We start from the raw sequence: 17,402 nt of genomic DNA on the forward strand, positions 1-17,402 counted from the left end.
ATGATCTGGTTTTCACCTTAACCTGAGTGGATGCCTTCCTTCAAGGTTTCCTTTGCAAATTAACTTGCACCATAGGGGGGTCTGATAACAATACCTTGGGGACCCATTGACATGTACCCTTGGTCAAATCACGTGGAGACTTTGATGTAGCATTGTCTATTGTAGCCATGGAAGTTGAAGATTTAGAGGGTTGTGCTACTGGCAAGGATGTTGTGACTTTTTGGATTGACAATATTTTGTTGTTTTTTGTGTTATGAAGAGGTGAGATTTCAAGTGTTATTCCTTGAGCCGTAGGGCCATGAGTTGGTTTTTGCATCGTGATACACCCGGTCTCCCAATCGATATTACATTTCATTGCAGACATGCATTTGCACCCCAGGTTTATATTACCGTCCATAGTACCAATAGGCATGACCAAAAAACTTTGAACCATGGTTCCATTGTCATAAATAGCAGGACTGTGTATGACTCAAAAAACAATGGTCTTCTTCTTATTGACACCCTTGACTTGGATGGTGCTTATGGATAGGGGTGGTTTTCCTAGCTGACACCAAACTCCATAGGATAACAAATTATGTTGAGCTCCTGTATCCAATAATGTGTTATATAGTACTCGCCCATAGAGTAGTTCAATTGGATATGTAGAGGTGTCTCAGACTCCAATGAATCATCATCAGTGTCTTCAAAAAATACTTTTGTGATTCGGAGATTAGCCTCTCGTTGGCATCTAAGACATTGTTGTCTTTCTTGAGCCTCAACTCTTGCTTGGATCTTTTTAAGCTCTGCCTGTTCTTTGGCTTCTTTCTTTTGATGGATGGCTTGCAACTCTTCCTGGATTAGAGGATCATAGTACCTTTTGAATTTACTCCCATTGAGGAATCCAATGGTTTCAACTCCATTGCTTCCATCGATAGGTTTTCTTTGAGCCTTTGTATACAAAACCTTACATTCCTCTGTGGTGTAGGATTTGAAATGTTCAGGTGCAGGATGTAAGTCTGTGGGGTCTTGTTGTTCTATGGACTATGATTTCACTTTTGCTTTCTTTTGTTGTTGAGCTAACTCTTGATTTTGTCATCTCCTTACGGTACGGCTAAACTTTGGCTTCTCTGTAGCCTCTAGTTGTGCGATGTTAATGGGTTGTGGACTATACCACATAACGCTTTGAAGGTATCCACCCCATTTATCTACCAGCTTCGGATGAGCATCACATGCCCCTATATAATTGAGCCATCTTGTGATATATTTCTTCTCATTTATCTAGCACGCATATTTTCTCGATATCGTCGTCTCTTATATCTCTTACTCTTATATCTCTTACTCTTCTTGGATAATTTTTTATTATGGCTGATCTCTAGTGAAGAGTCACTAGATGAATTGCTACTGGTGTCGTTTGCTCCCTTGGATAGACTATCATCTAGGGTACCACCGGGCCGTGAATGGTTTGTCCCCACAATTGTACTAAGATTTAACTCAGATTCTTTGTCCTCAGAGTCAATTTCAATTGATGATTCTGACCCCAAATCGTGTGGGCTATAGTCTTGTGAGACGCTACTGGTTCCAATGCCAATAAAACCTTCATATTGTAGGTCATCAAATGCTATATGCATTGCTTCTAGAATATTTAAGGGTATGAGTGGTGGCATTTCATCCCCCGTAGGTGTTACCCAGGTCGTCCCCCTATTTCCCCAAGTGTCTATGGTTGCTCCTAAGTGGACCCAATCCACATTGTTCGACTCAATCATCCTAGGTAGTACATCCATATAAGGATAATCTTCCCCAACTTAAGTGTCCACTTACATGTGTAACAATACTGCAATGGGGCCGAGTGAACTGTGGTGTCAGATCTATGATCAATTATATACCTATTTTCTAGAAGATGTGCTCGACCAGTTACAATATCTACTCGAATAACAGTCTTGGAACTGCAAGTAGACATGGTTTTTAGACCAATCATGCACCATTTTTACTTCCCTCATGAAAGGACATCCTAAGATCATCTCATATGCCATAGTGTGCTTGGAGAAATGTATAACAATGAAGGTATTTCTTATTTTATGTCCAAAGACCTTGATCTTGAGATTTTCTAGCATCCCAATAGGTTTAACAATAGACCCATTGGCCATCTTTACTACTATGCTTGTGGTCCCAAGGTGAGGTCTTCCCGTAGTTTCCCATCAATATTTAGTCACAATGCTAACCCCAATGCCACCATCAAGGATTTCCTTCACAGTTAATCCCTTGGTAGTGGTTGGTATGGTTGCATTGGATTCATCACCCTCAAAGTATTGTCCCAACTTGCTAACATATATTTCTACAATAGGGTTATCATCTAGGTTGGGTTGTGGATCTAAGTGTTCCTCCTCTATTGGCATCTCTCTAGATCCATCCATCTGTGAAATTGGTGGTAGCCCGACTTTTTGTTCTCCATTGAGGAAAGCTCGAAGAGCTAAGAATAGCTCAGGGTCACCATATAGTTTGGACATGATGGTGGTTCTGACTTTTGAAGCCATGAAATCCATCAATTTGGCAATATTTAACGGTACCTTTTGGGCTTCAGTCCCTTGATGTGGGAAAGATGGAATCTCCATTTCTTCAATAGGATCAGGTAGTCCCTCTGTAAACATTCTTTCCATCAAGAAGTGAGTATGCCCACTTTCCCATGACTTTAAGTCACTTTCTTCTTGGATGACACTAGGTATGGCTAGGGGTCTATGGACTTTGTGAGGTTGTTGTTGTGTAGGGAAAAATGTGTCTATAATCTGGATCTACATAGGTGCTGATGGTAGATCCCTTTGAGTATCTTCTACCAAACTCCTTAATTGCTTGACTTGATCGCTTTTCTCTGTAGGGTTTGATAAGTTCCTATCTTCTTCTTGGATCCTGGCCATTGTGCTCATGATGATCTTCCTTGTTGGTTTCTTTCTTAGTGGTCGTTTTGGTCTTCATGGTTTCACTTAAATCAGGATCCTCTTCAGCGTCGTTCATATGTACGGGGTCGTCACCAGTCCCTATGTTGGTCTTTGAACTGTGAACTGGGGTTTGACTTCGCTGCTTTTTGTGATCTCTTCCTTTGTGTTTCCTTCTTCTTCTGAGATTGGGCAATTGATGGTGTGTCTCTTTCTTCAAGAATAGAATTTTGTTTTTGGAGCATCGATCGTGTGAGTAAGTTTACTTGTACCACATGTGTACTTTGTGATGGCTCCTTGGTAACCTCAATCAAGTTTAATGGCGTGATCTTTGGCACATTAGGAGATTTCGGAGGCTTTTGGAGGGCCTTTTGGAAGAGAGAGGAAAATAAGCTCCTCCAATGAGAGGAGAGCCTACGTTACATAGAAAAATAGATTGATATTAACAAAAATATAAAAGGTGTCCCTCTCCTCATTTAATAATCTAGTGGTCCTTGAAGACGATCACTCTCTTTCATTTAATGCGAGCACCTTTTTCAAAAGGTAGATGCGGTGCATTTAATACGGCTTACGCCATCACTAGCACTCAAAAGTCACAAAACTATCAAGTGGTGGAAGATTTTGAAACTTTTGATACCGTCAATGCGTCCGGAACGCCCAAATAGCATTGAAGAGGTGGTCTCTTAGCAGTGTAATTGATATTTTGGCCTCTTGCAGCAAGAGCAGCTACTTGATAGACAGGTTTGACTTGTCCCCAATAGTCCTCCATGTAGTATTGTGGACTTTCTTCAAGCGCATCAATCCCATAGGCAATATTAGGGTCTATATCTTCCTCACACCCTTCCAAACAAGCAATAAATGACTCACAACCCACTTGATTCACAGAAGTGATTCTCGAATGTGGTGGTTGCAATCCTAGTACTCAAGGTGGTAAGGGTAATGTTTGAACAACATTTTGGGCCCTAGGGACCATGTGTTGTGACGTTTGTTCAAGAGGTGGGGCTGGCATCAATGCACTCGAGGTGTCTCTGTCCATGCTATGGTTGGTCTATTGGCCATTGCGCGCTTAAATACTATGCAATCCTTAGCTTGATGACCATACCTCCCAGACGCATCGCATCGAGCTTAGTTGAATCTTACTTAATGTATGATTAGTGTGCAGGGCTTGCTATCAAGCTAGTTTTACGGTTAATGTATAACAGGTGCAGCTTTAAAGGGCCAACAGATGCCTCAATGATGCTAAAAAGGAGTATGCTCGAAGTAATGAAAGATGGGAGATTATGGTCTTGAATTGTAGTGCTTGAAGTGCTCTACTGGCCTGTGTTTAACGGCTCGTCGAATGGAGCTATGACGAAAACGTTATGGCAGATTGAAGTTTAAGTCAATTGCAGATCTGTACCGAATTGATCAACTACAACTGAGGGGACAAAAATGAAATGAATGCATGGGCCTGAAGTGCTCAATTTGTGGAGCGTGTTGGTCTTTTCAAATCAGTGATTGGAGTTATGATTACCAAGATATTGCCGGATTAAGTTTCATCGAGGGCCAGTTTCGTACTAGTCTGATTGACTTGGTCGGTGTGCCAACTGGGAGTTTTTGGCTTTCGTCCATGTTTTGGAATGCGGGAGCAGTAATTTCTTGAGGAGTCTCATGTATGGAATGTCATCTTTTGGAATGCAATGATTGCGAGATAAACCCAATAGAGGCAGGGCCAGGAAGCTGGCTATTTTCAGTAGATGCAAAGAGAGGATAACTCTCCAAATGCAATCACTTATACTTGCATATTGAAGGCGTATGGCACTAAGAAGCTGATATGAACAATAAAATTTGCGAGAATATTGTCATTAAAAATATTAAATGTTGTGCTTGGCAATGCTTTGGTCAATGTGTATGCTGAATGATGTGCTAGGCAGGCACTGCTTTGCTTGAAATGTATACCAAATGTGGTGCCCTTACAAAGTGGCTAGGCCACCCAATTAAGTCAAGATCCAGCCCGCCCAAGGAGACTATGGTGCCCAAGGGCCCAATAGCAATGGCCACCCAAAGTAAGGGGGTGTGGTCGCCCAAGTTAAGAAAAAAGCCCATTAACTCAATGGCTACCCATTGTGTGTGAGGGGAGGAAAAAAAAACAAAGGGCATGGCGTGGACCAGAGGCAGCGAGCAAGAGAGCAAGCATGGAAAAAAGAGATTGCATTGGCCTGCACAAGGCTTGGATGAGCATGGCCATGAAACAAAACTTGCATAGCCGGTGAAAGAAAACCTGTTTGGTGCCGATTGTGAGCAATTCTACGCAGTCCATATCCATCAGCTTCCACGTCATCGAAGAAGGGTCCCATGCCACGTCAGTCACAGAGTCATGACTGCATGGAGGAGGCTTGTTTTTAGAAAATTTGGAGGGCAGAAAAAGGGATAAACAAAAGTTTTGTGTTACGAATGGAGGGAGGCAAGTATTTGAGAGAAGAGGGGATTTTGTAGGAGGGAAAGCCAGAGGCCTTAAGGAGGTGCTATCTCTCGCTCTAAACCAAGAGGAGGAGTGGGAAGGAGTAAAGAGGAAGAGCAAGGTCTCTCGAGCTTGCAAGGAAGGGACATCTCTCTCTCTCTCTCTCTCTCTCTCTCTCTCTCTCTCTCTCTGAACTAAGCAAGAAGGAGATCACTCTCTCTCTCTCTCTCCTGACCTTGAAGCAAGGAAGAAAGCATCAATTTCTCTCGCTCTTGGAATTAAGCAAGAAGGAGATCACTCTCTCTCTCCTGACAAAAAAAAGGACTAATCTATCTCTCTCCCTTGATTGATCTCACCTAAGGTAGAGTGAAGGAAACAAAGGGAAGAGATCAGCTCTAGATACAAAAGATTAGGCTCTCTTGCTCTTGACCTTGTGGTCAAGCTAAAGAGGAGAAATCAACGAGGGGAGTTGAGCAGAAAGGGAAGTAGGGAGCAGGAAGCAGGTAAAGAGCAAGAAGAGAAAGCAAGAATGGTCTACCTCACTCTCTTGAGCTCGGTAATGCAAGTATAGAGAGTTCAACAACATTCAAAGCAGGGAAATCCGACACGGAGGAAACTTTTGATCATCGACGACATCTTAGATTTAGTTGATCCTTTTTTATAAATCACGAAGCCAGTAATGGCCCGAGTAATTGTAAAAGAAGCCTGAACTCCTAGATTTTAGTGAGCCCAAGTGTCGGTGCTGCTAATAGCCCGCCTTGGCTATTGAGCAAAATGTACTCAGAGCTTTAATTGATTAATTGAAGAATACGATGATTTCCAAAGCCATATGCATGTGTTTTTCTTGTTCTTGCTCACACCTCTCACAGCCAGATGCTCGGTGCCTACCTGACTCACATTTGGAACCCATATCCCACGACATCTTTGGTGAACTCAATGCAAAATGAGCTGAGGTAGGGGGTAAAGATGGAGATGCCAGAATAGTTGAAGCAGTTTATTGACGATTTCAATTCTAATTGATTTAATAAAAATATATCAGCTGCTCATTTTCCAAAAATGCTAGAATTAGTTTCGGGATGTCTGCGGGAAGCAAAAGCCATGTAGATAAAAAAGCAGATTGATGATGCTGTAGAGCTAGCACTTGATGCTGTATGGGAGCAATATCATAATTTTTAGGGATATGATCCAAAAGGTTTTATTGCATGTTATGAAGCCAAGATAAAGAGTTGAAATGTTCCAAAAAATCAGATGGTTGCATCATTTAAAGAAATTGTAAACTCAAATTTTAAAAAGGAGGTTCAAGAACTGGCAGAAGCATATCCCAAACGGTGGGAATATTTTATAGAGGAAAAAGAAACTCTTTTTACAGTAAAGTAAGTCTTAATGTATCCTCGATGTCCTGCTATAGGTATATTGTGAAAGCTCAAGAAATCTAAATCTAGAAATAAAAAAGATTACTGAACGAAGCCAGGTTGTCTTTAGTAAAGGTGAAGGGGATCAGATGCAATTCCTCAACTATGATGAATTTTGGGAACACATTTTTGCAAGAAGCAAATCCAAAGAAATTGTGGAATTAAAAGTAGCAGATTCAATTTTAGAGGAACATATTTTGAGCAATGAAGAAAAGATAAACAATGAATTTAATGCTGAAACAGAATATGAATTTTTTTCAAAGATTGCTTGCATGAGCGCTACCTCCAATAATGGTCCCATTGAGGACGTAGATAGTACAGCAAGTGGTTCACAAGCTGTTGACCTTGATATGGGTTATTCTGAAGGAGTTCATCAAGAAGATGAGCCTCTACATGATATTACTGAAACTATTTGCACTATAGCTAATCAAGACAACATGTTTGCTACAGATGAGTGCATAAATAAAGCTATTATAGACAAAATGCTAATGAAGTGACCAAGATTGTTGACTGAGCACAAGATGAGCTTGGGAATGCCAATGACATTATGATTGCTACTAACAATATGTTTGCAAATGTTGTTATCATGGAAGAAGATGTCATAATCAATGATTTTTTGTCTAGATCTGAAGGAGATGATTATAACAGTATAGAAGATCTTTCTAATGCATGTACCCCTTCAGAGGGGGTGTCAGATGAGCCTTTACAGTTCTATGATGGATTTCTAGGTAACATGGATGTAGATGAGGAAGCAGAGGATGATATTGATGAGTATGCAGATTTTCTAGATCATGCTGATTGTGAATAGGTTATCAACAAGAGGGATTTTACATCTATGCTTATACATGGGCTGCATGAGGAGATAACTCCTACAATTTTGATGAATATTGAGACTTCCAAGGGTGACTTTTTGAGGATTCTATGGATGAAGATTTACAGGCTAAAGATGTTTTCCATTATCAAGCTGAAATTATAGCGAGTAAAAATTCCTCTGATGATACAAGTCCAGAGAGTCCCAAGGTTTTTTGTGATGGCTATGAAGCTAGAGGGGTTGATGATGCTAAATCATCCTTGATACTGCAAAAAATGCATAGGGTTCCATGGACAATGTACCAAATGTGGCTGGATTTGGATGTTATTCCTATTGATGCTTATGTCAGTGATGTCTTGGGGAGTCAAAATTCTTTAATGCTTTCTAATAACAAGCTTAAGTTGCCAAAATCTTACGGGATGTGGGTGTTGCACTATGATTCAGGTGAAGCTCTAGTATATTGCGGAGTCCATCAATGGTATGTGATCTCAATGGGGTTTGAACCAAAAGATTCTAGATATTCATAAGCAAATTCAATATGGATGGATATTGCTAAGTATGCATAGTAATTGTGTGCTATTTGAGCCAGGGGTAGCATATTTGCACCAAAAATGCTTGATGTTGATTGATACAAAAAATGTATGCTCATGTGGATATTATGATGCTCCTGTGTGTGGGCAATTCCTTATTATTCCATTTGATCCTAGAGGCTACTGAAGTGAAAATTGCAGATTTAAAGCATAACAAATGTCTCTTGTAGCAGGTTTTATGCTAATTCAGAAGAGTTTTTGGTTATGTGGTCAATAAGCTTACATGGCTAGCTTCTAGTTGACATCTTTGGACGATTGGTAAAGTATCTTCACATCTTTTGAGTTGGTTCTGCTACCAGAACTTGAAGTAAAGGACTTGACGGCCATTTCATGTGCTTACAGGGTAAGGCATACTTGAGCTTGATAGGATTCCCTAAAACGAGCTTAATGGTCAAGCCGTGTGCATAATAATTGGAGCACTTGAGTCTGCTGGCGGGTTTCACTAAATAGGTTTCCATAATTGAATGCTTTGGAGATACGACAAAAACGGTTCAAAGATTTTAGATGGGCAGCTACCTAATGATTAAGCTAGAACATTGATGATAGGGTATAAGCCTTATATTATTTTTCATATGTTTACCAGTTACGTGAGTTTGATGATGGCAAAAAGCTTAAGGTACTTATAGCAAATGCAGATTGAAGTGTAGCTGGCAGAGGCCGGAGGCTGTGTAAGTTTAGAGGGGGTGGATGTCATGCATCTTCGCTCCCATGCTAAGAAAGATACTAGGAAGATGCACATCAAGATTAATTCAAGCTTACTTGATGTAGGATCAGTGTGCAAGGCTTGCTATCAAGCTAGTTTTACGATATGTATACCAAATGTGGTGGACTTACATAGTGGCTAGGCCATCCAATTAAGTCAAGAGCTAGCCAGCCGAAGGAGACTATGGTGCCCAAGGGACCAATAGCAATGGCCACCCAAAGTAAGGGGGTATGGCCGCCCAAGTTAAGAATAAAAGGCCATTAAGTCAATGGCCACCCATTGTGTGTGAGGGGAGGGAAACAAAACAAAGGGCATGGAGTCGACCAGGCAGCGAGCAAGAGAGCTAGTAGGAAAAAAGAGATTGCACCGGCATGCACGAGGATTGAATGAGCGTGGCCATGAAACAAAAATTGCATAGCAGGTGAAAGAAAACCTGTTTGGTGCCGGTTGTGAGCGATTTCGCAGAGTCCATATCCGTCGCCTTCCACATCATCAAAGAAATGTCCCATGCCACGTCAGCCACAGAGCCATGAAGACTGCGTGGAGGGGGCTTATTTTTAGAAAATTTCGAGGGTGTAACAAGTCATAAATAGAATTTGTGTGTTACGAAGGGAGGGAAGAAAGTACTTGATAGAAGAGGGGATTTTGCAGGGGGGGAAAGTCAGAGGCCTCAAGGAGGTTCTATCCCTCACTCTCCACCAAGAGGAGGAACGAGAAGGAGTAAGGAGGACGATCAAGGTCTCTTGAGCTCACAAGGAAGGGAGATCTCCCTCCCTCTCTCTCTCTCTCTCTCTCTCTCTCTCTCTCTCTCTCTCTCTCTCTCTCTCTCTCTCTCTCTCTCTCTCTCTCTCTCTCTCTCTCTCTCTCTAGGGACCTTGAAGAAAGGAAGAAAGCATCGAGCTCTCTCGCTCTTGGAACTAAGCAAGAAGGAGATCACTCTCTCTCTCTCATAAAAAAACAAAGGAATAAGCTATCTCTCGCCCTTGATTGATCTCAACCTAAGGTAGAGTGAAGGAAACAAAGGGAAGAGATCAGCTCTGGATACAAAAGCTTAGGCTCTCTTGCTCTCAACCTTGTGAAGAGGAGAAAGCAAAGAGTGGAGTTGATTAGAAAGGGAAGTAGGGAGCAGAAAGTAGGGAAAGAACAAGAAGAGAAAGCAAGGACGGTCTATCTCACTCTCTCGAGCTCGGTAATAGAAAGCAGTGCAAGTATAGAGAGTTCAACAACATTCAAAGTAGGGAAATCCGACACGGAGGAAATTTTTGATAATCGACGACACCTTGGATTTAGTTAATCTTTTTTTATAAATCACGGAGCCGTTAACAGCCTTGGTAATTGTAAAGGGAGCCTAAACTCCTAGATTTCAGTGAGCCCAAGTGTCGGTGCTGCTAACAGCCCACCTTGGCTATTGAGCAGAATGTAGTGAGAGCATAAATTGATTAATTGAAGAATACGGTGATTGCCAAAGCCATATGCATCTGTTTTTCTTGTTCTCTCTCATACCTCTCACAGCCAAAGGCTCGGTGCCTACCCGGCTCATGTTTCGAACCCATATCCCCTGACATCGGCTTTGCTTCTTAGTTTATGAATGCCAACCCCCGCATTCCATGGGTATCCATTACAATTTCAAAAGCATATTTTCAACGGTAACTCGGCCTCATAGGTCGTGCATCCCTATTTTCTAAAGGAACTTGCCTCCTCCTTGGACACATTTTCTCCCATGAGATATCTCCTTGTTTTATTTATTCTTTTCCATATATGCCTTGTGACGCATATTTTGTTGCTTAATAGTGCAATATTCACATAGAAAACATTTTGTATCCCTCAAATAGATCCAGCTATTATCAAGGATAATCTTTTGTTTGGTCTCATCTGGCATGGTGCATACAATTGGACGTTCTCCTGAGCGAGAAGATCCTTGCTTACCCACTCTATGTGCTCCATAGACCATAACTCCGGACATGCCAAAGTGGGTTTTGAAGAAATCTTTGATAACAATGGCAAGAGAAGTAGATTTCTATAACTTCTCTTTGGAAATTTCACGAGTAATAATGTTTCTGGAACGTCTCTCTCATTCCTTCAATGTCCTCCACATCCACATTCTCAACATTCTTTGTTTGAGCCATAGCTTGCATGAGAGAGGAATTAGGAATCACATTGCTACCACATACATCATCCCAAGACTTTTTTGTGCGTACATTTTTCATGTCACATACATCCCGGCTCATGGTGTCAAATTTATCCTCTTTCAATACATGGTCATGCTCTACTTTGCTCATGTGCTCCTTCAAAGCATTCAAGTCCACAAGAGAGGGTTTACATTCCTTGACTTCCTCTTCAAGTTGCATCAAATGTGTTGTTTGCATCTCAAGTGTCCTCTTGAGATTCTCATTCTCAACCACAAGAACCCTTAGCGTGCCATTCTCCAGTGCAAGTGCCCATAAGTCTTCACCTTGTTTGTTTACGGTCTCTTGCAATAATATCAAGTACGCCATGATCATGGTTTCCGATGTCGTTGGTTGAGTGGTCCTATTGCTATCTCCACACTTAGGAGATTTTGGATCATTTTCTACAATGATTGTGGATCTTGTTGAAGAAGAAGAACCCTTTCGTGTGCCGGAATACATTGTATGTAAAAGAAGAGATGAGACTCAACTTTCCTGAACCTTTTACTTCAAAAATATTGCTACAAAAATGCCTTTCATGACTCTAATTGTTTTTTTGTCTTTACGTCAATGCGTAGAGGGTGTTGTGCTCTTCGATTGAGGCCAAGATGTTTAGAATTAGACACAGCGAGTGAATCCTCCACCTATACAAGGGACACACATCAGTCACCTTCTCCTGCATCCAGATTTGGTCCTCTCGTCTACTTTGAATGCATCTTCATCAAGTCCAAATGTCCAGTTTGCTACAATAATTCTGCTGCATTAGGAGATTTCGGAGGTCATTTGGAGGGCCTTCTAAGAAATCCTATTTCTCTCTCTAGAAAATGTTCTTAAAATACACTTGCAATTGTTGCGTACATCCAAAAGGACAACTGAACACTCTAAAAAGTGAACCTAACTTTTTAAAAATCCTTGAAAAAGGTAACTTTTTCATTCAATGCGTGTGTCGTTTTCATGAAGTACACGACGCTCATTAAATATAGCTTTCGTCATCATTGAAACTAAAAAAATCACAAAATTATTAGTTGGTGTTAGAATTTAAATTTTTTGATACCGCCAATGCGTCCAAAATGACCAAAAGCTTAAAAAACATCTATCTACTTGCCTCAATCTAATAGCCAGAGAGCGAGAAATTGTCAAAATACCGCAAAAAAGAAGATTTTGCCTCACGGTGCACAAGGGGCCAATTGGAAAATTCCAAATGGCCCTTTGTGTGTCGTGAGACAAAACATAAAAAAAGTGGATCACGGTGCGTAGAGGGTCATCTATTTTCCAACTGGCCCTTTGTGTGTCGTGAGACAAAAAAAAAAACGTGGATCACGGTGCATAGAGGGTCATCTAGAATTCTCCAAATGGTCTCTCGTGTGCCATGATCCAAAATCCCCTTTTTAGGATTTTTTGGCGATTTCTCTCTCTTCGGGTGTCAGATTGAGGCAAGTAGATAGGCGTTTTTTAGGTTTTTGGACATACCAAACGTATTGGCAGGGTCAAAAGCTTCAAACTTCAACACAAATAGTTTTGTGATTTTTTAAAATTTCAATGATGACGAAAGCCATACTAAATGAGCGGCGCCTACCTCATGAAAAAGACATTCGCATTGAATGAAAGGCATCCATTTTCAAGGACCACTAGCACCTTTTTTATATTTTTCTTAATATCAATCTATTTTTTCACGTGACGTAAGCTCTTCTTTCATTGGAGGAGCGCTTTTTCCTCTCTCTTCTAAAAGGCCCTCCAAAAGACCTCCGAAATCTCCTAATGCATGGAGTGGATACTATACATTGACATGTGATCATTATTATCACTTCGGCTGTCTTATTCGTTTGATGCAAAATAGTAGCCGATGCGCAATCTGTTCACAAGATATTCCACAAGGAATATATGTTATGTTTGGCATGGAAAATGAGTATAAATTCAAGCAAGCCTGCTGAGGTACCCATAACACAATTAGAAATCTGTTTGGTGTCCAAGATGCTGGTTCTGAGCATAATAATTGAGATCGACAAACTATGTAACATGAAGCATTGTATATGATCAAAACACATTGAATACAAGCTCTTTCATAATGGTTTTTGACACAATCTTCATTCTACTCTCAAGGTATATTGAATTTGTGGAGTTGTTATCTGGTTCTATGTCTGAGTGTGGTGGATCTCCTTGTAATTCAACTTCCCAATAGGAAAATTTTGAACTCATTTTTGGGCCTTTTAAGAGTGCCACATCATCAAAGTTGTACAAAGAAAGCAACCCGGTAGACCCCTCTAACTATTGCTTAGAACCCCATGATATGACCTATCATTGGAAAGTTCTTGAAAAATGGATTCTAAAGAGCCAAGGTCCGAAACGTTTGGATGACTTCTATGAAATTTATACCATTTTTTTTCAATCAGCCAGGTTTTGTTACCGTTACGGTAATCTAAAATCACCTTTTTCTATATCTACATGAAGGCAATGTCCGATACATGCATGCTATATATCAATAGATAGCATTTGAAGAGTAGATTCTAAATATCCAACCTCCAACAAGTTTAGATCTTATTTGAAAAAAATTTACCGATCCCCACTTTTTGAAAGCTATGCCACATCAACAATTCTTACAAGGCCCATTTTTGAGTCCAAACTTTTCCTAATGACATCTATTACCAAATTCTCTTTGTTTTTGTCTATAGTGCATTGAGATACACCAACATTGAACTCTTCTTCGTCTTCGTTTTGAAAATATCACAAACAGGTTGGCATTTCCTCCTCGTAGCCATTACTTTCAATGTGATGCAATATCTTCTCGTTGATGCAAAACATATACACTATTTTTTTGCTCTGTCTGCTAATAGTCTGTTGTGAATAGTGCTATAAACATACTTGTACATACTCTAGTTTCTCTCTGAACTTGAGTTTGTTGCACATTGTGGCAGTACTTACATTGCAAGGGGACATAACGTCGAGTAATGCTCTCCACGATTCATCATCCACCACTTCCATGCAACTTGCTCTTTTGCCATTGTCTGTGCAAAATCATTCACAAAAGGACCTTCTTTTAATCTAAATGCACTTATTTCTTTGATACAATCAATTCGGTCTTGAACGTTGGAGTAGAAAATGTTGACCACGTGATAGAAATCGCTGACCACCTTTGTACTGGACATTATATCTAAATTCCAATACTCCGGTTTGAGCATGTAAGCCACATTATGGAGTGGACTATGAGTGATCTTCCATCTTGCATGAAAATACTTGGCCAAAATTCTTTGCTGTTTGCTAGAGAATGGTAGCCACCACTCCTTCTTTACTACAGACTCTTTCAGCTCCTCAGGATTTTCAAGACTCTGTTGGCATGACCACCATGTAATCCACACTTTGCCCATATTTGGAACCTTTTGATCAAGGTTGCAAATTGCAAACATAACGGGCATCAATACATGGTATACATCCATTACACTCCTCCACCAAGCAGCCTTGTTTATGTTTCCATGTAGACATGTAACTTTCTCTTTCACTTTTTCTTTCTGCTCAAGTTTCCATTCTGTTGGGGGCAATCGTAGCACAGCCTAATCAACCCAAGACCAACAAAATGATCAATCCTAGGATCGACAACCCGGCTAGGGCATGGAAGCACGAGTATTAAATGTTTCAAATGAGATAATTCAAGAATATGCTCATCCAATTCAATAGAGATTAGTCATTAATCACTAACTCTAATCACATCATCAATCAAGCATCACCTACACACATTAAGCCCACTAAAGTCCAACTTACCATAGACTACAATCCCAAAGCACACTCATGACAAGCACACCCTAATTGCAGTGGTGTTGGCCTCTCTGATCACCACATGCCAATCAAGGCACTGCATCAAAAGCTACACACACAAGGTGAATGGTGCTAGAGTTTCATAAAACCCATCCACACACAAGAAAACAATATGGCACATACACTAATTACAATATTAAGAAACAAGTTAATCAACCTAAATAGAGATGTTAAATATCTCAAATTGAGTGCTCACAGAAGGATAGGAGTGGTTAATAAGCAAGAAGTCATCACACACACTCAAATCTAAGTACACTAATTACAAGATTAAGAACCAACTTAATCAACCTAATCAGAGATGTTAAATATTGCAAATCAAATGCTCATAGAAGGATAGGAGTGGTTAATAAGTAAGAAGTCATCACACACACTCAAATCTAGAATAATGAAAAAGGTGAAACTACTTCATGACATAATGGAAAAGAAGAAGTAGACTAATAAAGAAAGTAGATATTAGATGAAGAAAGCTTCTCTAATTACAATGGATTAGCACTATCCTCTTAAGCATGGGCATTAAGCTCAAGGCTAAGCCATCCATAGAGTGAACACTCGAGAGAGAGAGAGCTCTCAAAAGTGGATCATCAAGAGTGGATAATCAAGAATGGAGCCTCCTTGCATAAAGGCGTCCTTACAAAGGCTTGCACCACAATCCCTTCTGCTATGGGTTTAAGTTAGAGCCCTCTAGCTAGCATATATAACTTTGGAACTCCCAATGAGCCCAAGACCTTATACAATGTGAGTCACATCCATAGCATATCTCTCGCTTGATGCATAATCGGTATAGCCTGTGTTAGCCACTCCTAACACATTCATCAAAGGCCGTGCAATTGAAAGTGTCAATCACAGTGTACTTATTGCAGAGAAGTGATTCCTATGTATAAAAATACGCGCAAAATCAAGTTTCAATAGGTAGTTTCAACATCACTGACATGCATATTCTGTACAAATCGAGCACTCTTTGTCGTTTCGAGATAAATTTCAGAATCTGACGTGCTGTGTCAATTATTTTGGCGAACCATGTGGTTTCTTCACTAGTGTACTAATCCTTCATGACTAAGTTTAAGCTGTGCATATTACAACCATTGGCAAAAATGTGTGTAAAGAACTTCTTTATTAATTTACTAGCATTTTTACAATTCTTTGTGTTGCCCATGACTACTTGAACGACATGTTGGCAACACCAATCTCTTTCATTACATTAATCAAGACCTTAGAAATGTATCTGCCACTTTTAATTGCACCAAAACTGTCAATCGCCTTTATGAACGTTTCTCCCCTTGGACAAACATGTATTATATTGATTAATGGTATTCTTTGAACATTTGACCAACCATCTCTCACAATTGTGCATCCGGAAAGCAAAATATTCCCAAGTATTATTTTGCCAACATGCTCTTTGACTTCGGTGTGACATTTGTCGAAGAGAACATTTCATATTGTGTGATAAGTGGGAGCTGAAAATCTTGGGCCAAACTCATCGATTTTCTTCCAAGCGCTGTCTACCATGACCAGAGCACTCCAAGAATATTTCTTTGGCAAGTGCAATTTGTGCTTCTTCTAGAGACTACATCTAAAAGCTTTGATGCATTTGACCAAGTCTACCTTCATTGTGACCATTAAAAGAAACGTTGCTTGACATTTTCTCTTCCTACGCAGGCTGTTCTCCAAGGTTAGTTTCACCACAGAATCAACAGAGTTAATATTTGTCTCTGATTACTTTTACTTGCATCCATAATAGAGCTATATATCTGTTGTCTCTTGCTTATTTTTTGGTGAGCTCCTCTCTCAAATGCTTTGCAATTGCAGGTGCCTGAGGATGTTCACATTTCTTACAACTCTTTTGAACGCTACCCAAAAAATGGTCCCTAATACGTGGTGCACCGCCTAATTTTGTTGTGAAGCAAAATTTACATTGCCACTCCATATATCGACCGCATATGTTGTGAGCATAATCCCACTCTTTGCCAGGAGATTTTTTATTCTTTGGCTTCTTTGTACCACTTGTGCCGACATTCTCTCCATTGATTTTAAATTAAAACTGAAGACAAAATAGCTAGATGTTCAATTTTTAAAACATTTTTCTTCTTTTCACTATATATTAAAATAGCATTCACTAGGAAAGTAATCAAATCTGCACAATATGAGATTGGCAATGCACGCTAGTCAATCCACATATCGATCACTTATGTTGTAAGCAAACATACACATTGCAATGCACTCTCTTCATGGCATAATAAATAAAACAATGCTATGAATTTCTTAATGCAATTATTATGATGATGATTATTATACATCCTCTTTGATTTGTAAACAATAAGAAACATCTAATTTCAAATGCTACAAAGAATAATCAGCTTCTAGATTGAACGATGTCAGGTTTTTGCAAAAAACACACGAAAACAATAAAATTTTTGAATGATCATGTCATACACTGAAAATCTTCCATAATACATAATGCACTCTCTGTATAAACCAATGCATGAAATAACACAAAGAAATCTTCAATATAATCACACAATTGAGGACTACTTGAACCCAGTCAAGGATTGTAGCCCCCTTATGCAACCA

Source organism: Adiantum capillus-veneris, chromosome 11, assembly GCF_014529385.1.
Source record: "Adiantum capillus-veneris isolate H3 chromosome 11, ASM1452938v2, whole genome shotgun sequence".
NCBI classification, from domain to species: Eukaryota; Viridiplantae; Streptophyta; class Polypodiopsida; order Polypodiales; family Pteridaceae; genus Adiantum; species Adiantum capillus-veneris.